General features: G+C 46.6%; 1 long non-coding RNA gene across 2 annotated transcripts in view; it reads right to left on the bottom strand.

The window, feature by feature from the left end:
* Positions 1 to 3,296: 3,296 nt before the first annotated feature.
* The window catches only part of LOC120410129, a 121,817-nt gene continuing 111,140 nt past the window's right edge, over positions 3,297 to 13,973 (bottom strand). For both annotated transcript variants that reach the window (XR_005602092.1, XR_005602093.1), the window contains exon 4: positions 3,297 to 3,531. This is a non-coding gene — a long non-coding RNA (uncharacterized LOC120410129). The remainder of the gene's footprint in view (positions 3,532 to 13,973) is intronic.

The raw sequence follows: 13,973 nt of genomic DNA, 5'->3' as shown, positions 1-13,973 counted from the left end.
AATGCGCCATCAGCTTCAGCTGTCAGCAGAAAGAGACATTTCAGGGCTACTGTAATGCACATCCAGCTGCATAGCTGAACTCAGCTGAGGGCTACTGGGGACACAGGCACATTGCAGCCTCACCTGCCATCCTACACCTTCACCTGGCTCAGCCCCTCCTGGGAAAAGGACTCCCAGCTGAGTACTCACAGCTGATCCTTTGGCTGCCTGGCTGTGGCTGCATGGGAAGGAGGACAGCCAGCAGAACTGCTCACAGCAGAACTATCCCTGGGACTTCCCTCGTTTCTCAAAGAAACCAGTTCAGAAACATCCCAGGGTCCATACAGCAAAACTCAGCACTAAACCCTGGAGCCTGGGTTTGTTCTTCAGCCATCTGTTTAGGAACCTCAGCCTGGTAGTGGCAGAAAAATAAATAAGGTACTCTGAGGTATTTCTGGATTGTATGTGTGCTGATAGTTACATAACAGCAAGAGAAGAGAGACTGCTGGATAAATCAATTTTGAAAAAAGAAAGAAAGAAAAAGAGTTACAACATCTACATTTGTCAAAGAGCAGGGGTAGGGATAGGGGAAGAGGGGCTGAGCGACCCTTTTTGGGTTGACACTAGAAATTAGCATTTTGAGGAGGGGTCAAAGTTTGTGGTCAGAGAAGTGACTTTAACCAGCTGGAGTCTACTCTCTCTGCCCCTTGAGTAACAAGCAAGCAGCTTTGAAGACTGATAAAAACAAGTTTTCACTAAAGTCAGCACTCCCAAGCTCATGCAAAGCTAAAAGAGGGAAGTTCAGGCCAGTTTTAGCTTCTCCCACCAGCCGGGCCACCAGCTGAATCCTGACCTCAGCATGTTTTTGGTAGGTGACAGTTTAGAAGCAGTAAGGACAAGGACAGGAATATGAATGCACCAAATGCACCAGGAGTCACCTGAATCCTCCTCTCTGATGTGAACTGAAACCCATAATCAACCATTTCAGAAATTCCAGTGGAGTTCAGACCTCTGACACGGTCCATATAGTTTAGAAACTTAAATAAACATCCTGACTTCTGAATTTCGTAGAAGACTGGAAGCAATCTCACTTCTTGCTCAGATACCCATGTGAGACTTGCAGTATTGCCAGGTAAGGGAAAAAAACTACCTTGATTTAACCTATAAGCAGTGCTCATCCTGGGAAAGGCAGGAGTCATTCAAAGGAAATATATCTGGGAGACAAGGTAGTTTTGATGAGGTCCCCTTTATTGATTCTAATCTGTCAGGAGGGATGCTTCAGGTACTGGCCCAAACCAGTTGCTATGAGAATTGTTTTCCAAACTGCTGAAAATTTTGTTCCCAGCTTTTCTGTGAGCTCCTCAGATCTGCTCCTACTCTTGCCAGTGTTGTCGGACCTGGCTGTTTCCTAATGAAGTGATGGAACTTGGGGCGTTTGCATAAAATGCAAAGGGACTGATGGGAATAATCCCAAACTGGGCTGAGAAGGAAGAAGAACGAGCAAGCCATATTACATCAATGGACTGGTAGTTTTGTTTTCTCAGACCCTCACACAAAACATATAAGCTACCTGCAAAACCTAGAAAAGAACACTCAGAGGATTTATTAATACAGAAAAGGGTCTCAAAGGTCTTTTTACTCCACATTTTCTATATTCGTAATACTATTACTGAACCTAACATACTTTTGGTGCAGGATTCCTCAGAGCTGAAACCACTGACAGGAGACTATTTGCATTTGCTGACACTGAAACTATCTTTTTTCCAGAGATAGTTTTGCTTTGGAGAAAGTGGTATTTTCAAGTTACAAACCTGAAACTCTTTCAGCGGAAAACTCCTGATCACTTTGAAGAATGAGCTCCTAAAAGGACCCTGTAGCCTGCACACTGGATTAGCCTGACCCTCTGGCATCTGCTGGCTTCCTGGCAAGCCTTTGCAGGTGGCTCCCTCTCCTACACCAGCGTGCCCCTGGAAACTTTCACTTGCTCTCTCTCCCTCCGCTAGCTGTACTTTGGGACACAGAGCAGCAGCTGGGGAATGTGCTGAAATCCATCTTTCCCCAAACCACAATGTTTGCTGACGCCGTTTGGTTCTATCTGATAAAACACAAACAGCAAGACCTGCTCCACTCTCTTCCTCCCTCTGACGGAGGAATGAGCTCAGCACGTCCTGGCGTCTCAGCCAAATCCCGCGGGGGTCATATAATCGAATTCCTGCCCCGTCTGCCTCAGTTACCCCACTTGGACATGTTATGTCTCCGTGCTTCCTGTTGTGGCATCCTCGGCATTCCCCACCACACTGCAGCCACATTGCTCCTCCGTGTGCGTCACGGCCCAGGGCTCGCTGCTGGCGCACATGCAGGCTGGCAGGGCCACCGGGATGCATTCCTGGGATAGACAGGTAAAAGCTCCTTCAGAGCTATTCTGAACCCAGCACTGCTCAGTCAGGGCGTATCTGGGGACACGAACGTGTTTGATTCTTGCCTTGGCACCGTATTGACAGAAGGAGACCACGGGGGAGTCTGGGTTTAGTGCTGATTTTAGGGGATCAGTGGGATCTACCAAGAGGGCATTAGGCTCCTTGTGCAGTTTGCTATTGGAAGCTTAGTGAGTGTTTTAGAAAGAGCACAAAACTCATGAGTGCTGAAAGCTGCTGTAAAAACACCTCCTAATAAGCAAATTAACACCAGATTCCCAAATCTCGTGAGCCAGGGTTCTGCATGAGACCCTAAATGATGGGAAAATCTATTTTAAGGATGTTTAGGGAACTTCTCAGGATGTGACAATTTTAAAATTTTTTTGTGTGTACTGAATATAATATTTTGTGCACTGGTGCAAGCACAATCTCTGCTCAGTACCCAGTGCCTGTGCAGACACACAAGGTGGTGAAAGATGGTGGGTAGGGGTCTCTTCTTTGGGGAAGTGTGAGAGAGGACATTCCCTGTGGAAGCATCCACGTTCAGCAAATATCACTGTCTTGCTTCACAGGTGAAAATATATTAAATACAAGCCCCTCGATTTTCAAGGTCCAACTGATCTGTATTCTTGTCCATTTAAATATGTGGGTGAATGAGTGAGTAGTACATCAGTGATTGGAATAAGAGATGGGAAATGGTGCAAATAAGGACATTGGACAGAGTACAAAGAATACCATCAATAATGTGATATCATTGCCGGCCTTGCAGAAAAAGTCATACAGATAAAGTATGTTATTACTAAGTTGCAAAGTATCAATTTTTTTTTTCCATTAGGACTTATAAATGCCTTCAGGTCTGTCTGCAAAATATTCATCAGTTGTTGGCTTTTTACTTGCCTGGTTGCATCCTGTCCTGGGGCCGCATCCTTCAGGCCGGGAAGGCTGAGTCTGTGGATGGGCAGGCTCTTTCCTCATCCCATCCCCACGGAGGACTCTGGTCGTGTTTTTGTGCTTCTGGTCCTGTTTTTGTGCTGCACAGATGATGGGAGGTGTAGTGACATTAGCCTGGAAACAGACAGGAGCGTGCTATGTTGCAGCCACAGTGATGCTCCTTGGGTTGCCTTCCATCATGGAAAATCTGACAAATGAATTTAAAAAGGGGAAAAACAGTCAGATAGAGTGGATAGAGGAGGTCTGGCTTAAACAAGGAAGGTGCAGCTCAGCCCTACCTGCCATGGACATGCCTGAGGGTAGCCAGGGACACACACACTGAAAATCACAATAAATATTGGGTGGAAAGAAGGGAGACTCCATTGTTTGGCTCCTCTTCCCTCCCATCCTGCTCCTGTTTGTACAGTCCCCATAATGACACATCTATCTTGGCCTGCTGGACTTTACACTCAGGTGTATGTGTGCTTTGGGCGCTGACTTCAGGGCCCAAAATTAGAAAGACGATGAAAAGAAAACACATTTCCAACACTGCTTAGCTGGAACGAAAGCATTTCTGCTACCCTGCCTGACATCCTGGCTGGCAGGAGCACCCACTGGGTCCCAGCCCCACTGCCCAGGCATACAGCCAGTCTCTCCTCACCAAGGAAAGCAATAAATTCTTGCTTGTATGGTAGAGCAGGGACCCAATCCCACCATGCACACTGGAATAGGCAGACCCCAGCCCTCCTACTGGCCATGCAGAGCAGCTGGTAGACCTGGAAATATAAAAGCAAGCTAGAGGCAGGCAGAATAACCTGTTCCCAAAACCACTGTGGGATGCTCAGCCTCAGGAATGTGCAAGCTTTAACTGTCCCAGAGCTGTAAAGTACTGGAGGAGAATGGCTTACCTGGGCTGTGGGTTTGCCATCTCTGTGGTGCTGCCCCAGCAAAGCCCCGCCACATGGTGAGAGCCAGCCACAGGGAACCTCACAGTGGGTGAGGAGGGTCTTTGGGTGGCTGGGGGATCTGGGAGAAGCTTCTGACTAGTTACCAGGCATTAAGAGTGGCAGAAGTCATTGCTCAGAACTTCACTTGTACCTTGAAAGTGTTCTGGTGTCCAAGCTGATCATCAGTCACCGAGAAGCTGTGCCAAAAGCTGAACCAGAAAGGGGGACTTTGATAGGAAGAAAAAATCAAACCCAAATCTGTCCCTTCTGCCCATGTCTCCCCAAGGTGGAGGTGAGAAGCTGTCAAAGGGCTCAAGTAGAAGTGTAGCTATTGCAGAGATGTTCAAACTGGACCCAGCTGTATGATGAGGCAGGGACCATCCTCCTGTCCCATCTCCTCAACCTGCAAACTCCCAGCAGATGGCTGAGACTGAGGACGCATGCAGATGGAGAAGGTTGTAAGAACACGGATTTTGCTGATTTGGGCTCCAGCAACTCTGTTTTTCCTCATCTAAAAACTCAAGAAAATGCATTGCCCCACAGTTGTTTTGCACGAGTAGCACTGGAACAATCAGTTTGGAGTTTTGTGGAAGGGGAGGGAGATGTAAGTACAACTTAATCTGATATTTGTTTGATATATTTGTTTGATATAGCCAGTGATTACAAATCTTGTGAGGTATGTGTAATGGTCCAATTGTAAGATATGTGTAATAGCCTTACCACAGGAGTCTTTGAAAATAACACTGCAGGGGTGATGTCAGCTTTACTTTAAACTTAAGCATCTACTGAACATCTATGGCATGAACATGGCATCAAGACACCAAGAAGGTAATGTCAAGCCCTCACAGGCTAGGAAATTAGAGACTTGAGACGTGTATTGCATATCTTTCATTTCAAGTTGCCAAGTGCAAGACATGAGAGATTGGATGAGCAGAGGTTGTCAGCCTTTGGGACTGGACATGGGGCCAGCCAGAGCCACGCTGAGTATGCATAAAGAGCTACAAAAAAGCTAATAAGGAAAATGGAAATTTATAAGGCTCGCAGTAGGTAACACAAGGAGTGGTTACACTTTGCTGATAGTCTCTTGGTGCCTTATTTCCCTCACTCTGAAATTAGGATGATGGTTTGCTCATATCTCACAGGTAAGCCACAAAGACACATTCATTAAACTCTGGGTAATATTTGTAAAGGGTGCAGACATTGGGATGAGACCCTCACAGAAACACCCAGAAACTAAAGCCTAAGTTAAGACAATATTTTCTAAGTGGGACACATCCATCTTGTGACAATGTTTAGTTACAGTGACTTTTATCTCTGCTATGCCAGTCAAGGCACTAAATCATTGCATTTGATGGATGCTGGGGCAGCACGGACACAATTGCTCATTGTCAGGCTGATACAAAGGTCAGAGCTTTGCTAAGCTTTGGATCAAAATCCAAACCAGTCCCTGTCACGTCCCTCAGGTTTGAAAGAACAATAAATTTACTAATTTAGCTTTAGTGTTGGGCAGTAGCTGGTGCCACCTTTCTCTGTTTCTCCTGAGAAAATAAACCCAGCATCACCATCCCCAAAGCAGCACCGTGATGCTGCAATATGCTGTTAACCTTCACAGCACAAGACAAAGGCTCTGGGGGGAAGGTGAAGGAGGGCAGGAGTTTGTGGGATGACTCAAAGGCTCTGCAACACCTCCCTTGCTGAACTAGAGACAGTTTCATGGAAGTGGCTGTGTGTCCCTGAGCTTTGTGAGGGGTGATGATGCTGGTGAATCAGACCCTGGATGCTCACTGGAGCCTCCCACAGCTGTGGTTCAGTGGCAAGGACACTGGTATTGAAACGACAGAAAAAAAAGGGATCGCCCTTTTGGGGTGACCACTCTAGTGGGGATCACCCACTACTGTGGCTCACCCTTAATCCTTTAAAAACGAGTATACAGTCTCCAGCATTATAATTAGCCCAGATGTTTCAAGAAAGATGCAAAAAGTAGGCACAGATAAACCATCTCTGATTCTCTTAATACCAAAATATCTAAATATCTTTTTTTTTTTAATTTCCTTTCCCAGCTTTGATCAACAGGTGCTACTCTGAGGTTGTTGATACCACTGTTGCCTAAACACACATATCCCCCATTTCCTTTTGAATATGGATGTATTCTTGGAGGAGCCCAAGGGGATCACTGAACCACACAACACATCCAAATTGGAGATGGACAGAGGGAGTGAGAATGAAGCCAGAGGAGGAGTGGATAGGATGGGGGCATGAGAGACTGGGGCCTATGGGAAGGTACAATTGTGGCAGAAATGGAGGAAGCACTGTGGACTTTATTCTCTGTCTGCGGGAACATCAACATTGAAATCTCTGCTTGGATCTGGATTTGTTGACACAAAATCCAGTGCCCAAACGTGGGGGGTTGGAAGCAGTTTACCTGTTACATTCCCAGTGCTATCTCAGGAACACAACTCCACGGGCTGCAGCAGTTGTAGTATATCTGTCTGCCTCTTATCTAGTGTGTAACCTTCTGGACTGAAGACACAATGTACTGTCTATCCTTTCTGTGATAAAAATAAAGCATATAAAACACACACATATACACACACACACACAATCCCAGGCCAAAAATTCCCTTAGGGGAACATACTGTGACTAGATAAGAAGCTACTAGCTGGCACGTAGTTACCTCTTCATTTCCTAACTGGGACACTCAGGGAAGGGTGGAGTTGGTGCTGGTGAGGGGCCACAGGAGAAGGGGGAGAGAGAGATGTCATGGGATGGATAGCAAGATTAAAAAAAGAGCCATGGAAAGAGCCAACTCAAGGAAAAAGAAGTCAAAAGCAGGCTGGACTTATTCCAGGCTTTCATAACCCCTCCAGCCAGCTGTAAAATCTGACAATTTTTGGGCCATGGGCAGCAAGCCCTGCTAATGCTGTCCTGAGGGACTGAATAGGAGGTCTTTGGGGCTCAGAGCATCAACTTCTAGGTGAGATAAAAACTGAAAAACCTTCTGGAAACTGGAAATCCTCCTGGAAAACTCCTGGAGAGCTGGCAGGTGTATCATGCATGGCAGTGCGTGTTGTTGGTGCTTCACACACGGCACCTTCTGAAGGCCAGCTTTCCAGGTGGGAGCAATCTGGTCTCTTCTGGAGGCTGATTTTTCCATCTCTCCTTTACTACTGTTTCCCTTCAGTGGTCCTGGTAAATTTGTGGGTAATATTTTCTTCTGAATGAGAGGTGTGATGTTGTAGTGCTAGGTTTGGTTTAGCAAGCTGCAGCTTTCCCTGAGAGCTCAGCAGGGCTGCTTAGGGCAGTGTGACCATGGTCGCCCTCCCGCAGTCCATTTCGGATGGCTCCGCACTCTTGCTCTGGCAGCTCTCAGCTCTACAACCCAGTGATGGCGAAGCAGGCGAGAAGGGTCTCCCCATGAGGGTTTCAGAGGACTTTTAATGGTTACATCTTGTCCTGGTGACACCCAAAGGCAGAGAGACCTCATGATCCGGGCGCAGGGGGGTTTTTTCAGGGGCTCAGGGGCAGTACATGGGTGGGGTTGGGGTACAGGAACTAATAGGGAGATCTTGAGGGAGTCGCCAGGGCTAGGGGCAGGGGAAAGTGGGGGGAACAATATGGGATCAGAAAAGCAGTGGGTGAACAGATCACCACAGTGTGACTGGCATCACCTCCTGGGCACATGGGGAGGCTCTGCTGCCAGGTCCTGAGAGCTGTGTCCAACACATCAGAGGCTGGTGGGATTTGGGAAACACTGAAGAAAATAGAGCTTTGGAGGAAAGGTGGAAGTGAAAGAAAAGGGAAACCAGAGGCTCACCATGTTTATGAAACAAACCTTGCTGGAGATCCTGAGCCCAACTCAGCATCCAAGGCCACCAAACTCATACCCACTGCTCAGTTTTTCACTCACTCTGGGTTCTCTTTGTAAATCCAAAGCAATAGAATGGATGAAGGAGAATTGCAATCATAATCAATCCTTATCACCAGTGTTTACACAGTGCTTAAAAACTGTCAGAACCACACCAGTGCTTCCTTTCCTATCAACAACTTCTGCTGGCTCCAGGGCTTGGCAACCAGCAAGGCAGCAGCAGCTCCCACATCGTGCTTTTGTATTATTCTGCATCCAGGAAACCCACCTTCAAATATCTCCCTTCCTCAACATCTCTTGCCCTCAAGCACCTTCAGAGAAAGCAATTTTTCTAAATCCAGCAGCTGGATGAAATTTTTGGTTTATCTTTCCTTTGGATCAAGGTGATAGCCTGGGTTGTAACCTGCCCCTGCCTTGATGCTCTCTGCACTGGTAAGGCAATTGTCCTGGTACCCTGCCAAGGATGCATTTTACAGGTGTCTGCTGGCTGGAGGATGCCAGCAGCCCAAAAGATCACCAGTTGTGGGCAGGGCTCTTTGGAAACATTTTCACAACTAACTGGCTTAGATAGTGGAGTAAAACATGCATTTCCCAAAAGAGGGCATCTCATTTTCACTTTGATGGATGGGCTCAAGTGTTGAGTCAGAATGAAAAGATAATATTTGTGGAAAGCCCACATACTTCAGAAGAACTTAAACCTTCTTTTTCCTTTGGTCTCTTTGTAGTATTTTTAAGAAAACGTTAACTCAAATTTTAAGAACTGTGCTAGGATGGAATAGGAAAACATTTGGTTCTGAAAATGTCAATATTACATATTTGGACATTTTCTGTGTTTGTTTTTTTAAAACAAACAAAACAAAACATTGAAATTTATACTGGCTTTGCTAAAAATGTCAGTTCCATCAAAATGACATTTTGCAATGAGAAACTGGTTTATGCTTCCCCCCTTTTTTTGCTGACTGCTCGCACTTTCTTCAGAAAAAGTGTCCGTCTGGCTTTTACTGGGAACAAACACTTTGTGTGCATCCAGGGGCATTTGCACGTGCAAAAATGCCTTTCGTGTTGGTGCCTGCATGGCAATGCACGTACCAGGAAAACATTCCTGCTCATGGAGCCTTCGCCTGCAACTTGCTTGGATTAAGTGAAGAACTGAGCTGCGGCCAGCTCATGAAATAAATTCAAGCATCCTCAGCCATGTGGACCAGCCTTCCCAGGGGGGAGACGCAGCCCTTTACTCCTGTGCTGCCAGACCCAGCACCAGTGCCAGCCAGGCCCTGCTGCTGCCCTGCAGTAAAGCCACCTGGCCTGTGGGCCCTTGGGCAGGGCCAAATCTGCACCGGCCCTGGGCACTCCGGCAGGAGGCTGTGAGAAAGGACAGCTCGGGAGCCATCATAAACACAGGTTGCACTGTGAGCACCAGTCAGTCTGCAGACCGCTTGAGTCAGTGAGGCGTACTTCCCATGGGAACTCTTAGTCCTGGCTAACTTGAGGCAGGACCAATTAGAGCAGGGAGTAAATACACTTAGCATGCTCAGGAAAATACATCTAAAGCTGTTTATACACATTCCTTTGGACCAGTCAGCAACAAAAATGTCCTTACAGCTGTTTCCTCCTTCCTTTCTTCCCCCTCTCTCTCTGTGCTGCTTCAAAAATAAAGCTCGCTGGCCTCACCTAACCCTTGCTGGGTTTACTCCTATTCACTCCCAAGTCTGTCAAGTCTTCTGTGACACCAGCCCCTCGACTGGTGACCTCCTGGCAGACTTCTAACTGTGGGATTTTTCTGGCTCCCCTCAAGGAGCCAAGAGGAAAATGGAATGCAGTAGGAGCCAAGAGGAAAAAGGTTTGCATGTTTCCTTATAATCAAGGAGCTGATACCTGGTACCAAGTCACCTTCATCACCTCGGGCCACCTTCGTCATCAAGCTGGCATTTTGCGTACAGGGTGCACTTGATTGGTACTAATGGCACGTTGAGAGCCACTGCCAAAGCCATAATCGCTATCTAACAAGGATGATCTCAGGCGATGGGGCCATGGCCACAGAGACCACTTACAGGGAACAGGGAACCCAGATCTCATGTCCTAGACCACTGCCCAACCCACAGGGTTGTTCTTTTTCCTCATTGATATCACGCTTGACTCAATGTGCGTGTTTCATGACCGGTCACATTAACTACATGGGGCTTTTCCTGTTTTCCAGGTGAGGGACCAAGGCTTTTGTAAGAGAACTCCAACTGAATGACACAGTTGTGCAGCATAAATAGGGTTTGATCCTAAAGAAGATCTTCCCATTAAGCTTTGCTGTGAACCAGTATTTTGTTTTACCAAAAAAAAGTGAGGTACTCTAATTTGGATTCACTCAAGATCAGAAGGGTTTTCTCTTCAAAGCCAGGATAAAACCTGAATATGACTAAATTCTCTATGAAAAAAAACCCAAACTTTTTTCTTTAAAATCTGGACAAGACTAGTTGGACTTACTTACTTTATATTTCATATTACTTATTGCACCACATTTTAAAAAGTTGCTTCAGGATTTTTAAAATAGCACTTTTCATACTAAAAATATTTCAAGATACTTGGAGTATTGACAGAGCTGCATTGTCCAAAGTAAAACCTGCTCTTCCTGTGTTTGCCCTACCAGCTGTTTGGTGATTTTGTATGTGGTACAACTGAGGTGTCGGAGTGACAGCACCTCCAGAGCTGGGCAGGCAAGAGGGAGAGATTCATCTCCCCCAGCCAACAAGGATGGGTAGGGCTCTTTGGTTTCCAAAGTTTTCTCCTACTGATCCAGCTGTGGTTAAATGGCTGGCTGATATCTGCCAGACAAACTGGAGGCCAGCTCAGAGGAATCCAGTAGGCGTTGAAGTCACAAGTCCAAGTTTCTGGAAAGAAGCCTCTGCCAAGCTCAAGGAGGCTGAGACAGAGCATCTGGCTGAAACACACACGTGTGCATGCACACACACACACATGCACACACAGCAATTCTCAGAGCTGGGCTAGTTCAGCATTTGCTCAGAGTACTTTAAAGCTTAATTCCAGTGATCGCAGTGGCTTTGTGAGCACATCTCACTAATGGAGCAGTTCCAGGCTTTATTTGGTCAACCCTCTCCACCTTCCCTCATGCTTGTACAACAGAGCAGAGCCTCAGTTTCTGGTCCAAAACGTAGGAAGCCCATGGCCTGGACAGAAACAAAGACATGATCCTGTATGTGTGTGTTTAGGGCTGGAAGGGTAACAGTAGGTAAAGATGTGATGGGAGGGGAAGGCAGGACTAGATGTGTTGAGATGAGCAAGAAAGGATCATGTTGTCATCAAAATGCAAGATACCTGTGTGAACTGCTTGGCTTTGTCACAGATTTCTACATGTCTCAAGAGTAAGCAAAGTGAAACCCCCTGTGTCAGGTCGGAATTGTCTAGGAGAGCTCCATCTGCATTCAGACATGGTCTCCCAAACAAAAAGGAGTGAAGAAGACTGGTTGTGGCTTATATGACTACATCTAGTCCACACAGCATGGAAGAAATGGTCATTAGGTCAAGATCTTTGCCACACAAAGAAGAATTTAAGCCACACAATTATACCTGTCTTCCAAACAAAAAACACTCCTTCTGAAACTCTGCTTGAGGGCCATCTAGATGATCAGACAGCAAGTAGACTCCATCAAGAAAAAAAGACCATTTTTGTATGTGTCAAGTCAACCAGCAATGCAGGGGTGGTAAGAGGCAGCCAACACTGCCCAGAAAAGCAGGTGGCAATGTGTCCCACAGCAAACCTCAGCACCATTCCACAGGAGCACCTCTGTGATAGGAAAGCCATTCAATCACTAGTGAACCTAAGCAAAGAGCAGTCCTAATGGAAAGCTGAGATTCAGTTAAATCCATGTGTTAACAGAGATTAGTTCCTTTCCTTGAAAATTTGCAATTATTTTTCTTTAATTGGAAATCTGAAAAGCCTTAAAGATCTTCAGCAGCTGAAAACGTATCTCTCCTTTTCCAACAGAACCTGTAAATTTCCATGGAATAACTCAATGAAAACAAACATTTTGTCACTCACATCAACATTTTCCAGGAAGGAGGGAGAGGATAAGGGGAAACATTATTTTTGACAAGGTATGCTAATTGGCAGAGCTCTTTAATAAATAGATCAGACCAGAGTGCACAACTTCAGTCCACATGGCAGAACGGTTGGTCCTTGAAAGGCTGATAGAGATCTTGTTGGCTGAGTTTCCCCTGTGGTTGACAGAGCATTAGCTAAAGACAGGATACAGGCAACCAGTCCTGCTGAGAGTGACTGGATGCCAAACCAGTGGCTGGCAAGATCTCTAAAGACTTAATGACAGAACGCAAATGCTCACACAGAGACCTGACCAGCAGAGAATTTGCTAGCTGGGGAACTGCAGCCTACCACATACCGTAACAGGAGCTTGCTCTCAAAGAGTGAGGAAAAAAAAAAACAACAAAAAAGAGAGACGGTCTGCTCTTCAAGTATTTCCAAGGTGGTTATAACCTTTCTCCAAAGAGGCAAATCCAACATTAAACACCAGGAGAATAAATCAGCTGCAGGGACTGGCAAAAGGCTGAGAATCTAAATTACAGCAAGGTCAATAGGAAGCAGGGGGCTGCTCAGAGGGAGCCAGAGTGAGAAATTCAGCACATCTGGTAGGTACAAAGCAATGCCCTTCGGGCAAACTCAGCCCCCAGCCCACCCCTATGCAGTGCCTAGAACTCAGCAGAGGGAACAACATGCGCAGAGACAGCCGCGGGGAGGTCCTGTCTGAGGGAAATCCGTCTGGAAGAGGGTGGAGGGGGGGAAAGAAAAAAAAGGCAGGTGAATAAATGAGAAGCAGCAGTGTGGCTGTGCAGCTCGTATGGCCGCCTGAACAGATGTGAGCTGCTGCCTCTGCTGGCTCAGGGGATGCTCTCCTGCTCTGGAGACAGAGCTGGCTGCAGTGTTTTCTTTGGTGTGGTTGCATGCATGCCAACAGCAAGGCTGCACAGCCCCTGGCATAGCCAGCTTTTCCACAGATCTTGCAGGAGAGCTCCAGAGCAGCCCTTTGCATCCCCGCTCTAAGGTGCAATGCTCTTTGACAGCCCTCTGCTTCACACAGCTCCTGGGACGTCAAAATCAATGCAGGGAAGCCTTAAAGCTCCCCTAAAATCAATGCAGGGAAACCTTAAAGCTCCCCTAAATGTCTGTGGGGAACAGGCAGGCCTGAGCCTTGGCACAGCACAGGAGGGATTCCAAGCAGATCTCTGGAGAAGAAAATAAAAGAGAAGCGTGCAGCTGATTTTCCTGTTGACTTGGAGAGACTTGTCAATCAAGCACCCTTTCAATGTGTAATGGGTGGGTTGCAGCCCAAACCCATATTTACAAGAAAATGTCAATAAAAGCTGTATAAGCCTTGAATGTACATGCAGAGACATGGCATGGAAAGCAAGCTGAAAACCAGGGCAAAGAGCAGGAAAAATAAGAATAGAAAAGGTTTTGTTGGAGACAAAAGTAGGTCAGAGACGGATGGTGTTTTGGGGGATGTATCACAGAAACACAGAATATTCTGAGCAGGAAAGGGACCCACATGGATCATTGAGTCCAGATCCTGTATGGAGGCACAGTTAGCTGCCGTTGCAGTGCTGAGCTTATTTGGGCTGTGGGACCAGCAAAGGTTTGATGGTCAGGCTCCCCTGGAAGCATCAGCACTGTCTGCACTCAGTGGGGTAAGCTTTGCTCTGCTGGGTTCAGTCAGGCACCCCCAAGGGAATACTTCCCAGCATGGCAGCACTTTGATTTGCTCTCATTTCAGATGGCAGCAGATCAATCCTCTGACCTCTGGCTGGGTTTAGATT

This window comes from Corvus cornix, chromosome 5, assembly GCF_000738735.6.
Source record: "Corvus cornix cornix isolate S_Up_H32 chromosome 5, ASM73873v5, whole genome shotgun sequence".
In the NCBI taxonomy this organism is placed as follows: Eukaryota; Metazoa; Chordata; class Aves; order Passeriformes; family Corvidae; genus Corvus; species Corvus cornix.
Note: the sequence above shows the minus strand (reverse complement) of the source record. Positions and strands in the feature narration are given on the sequence as shown.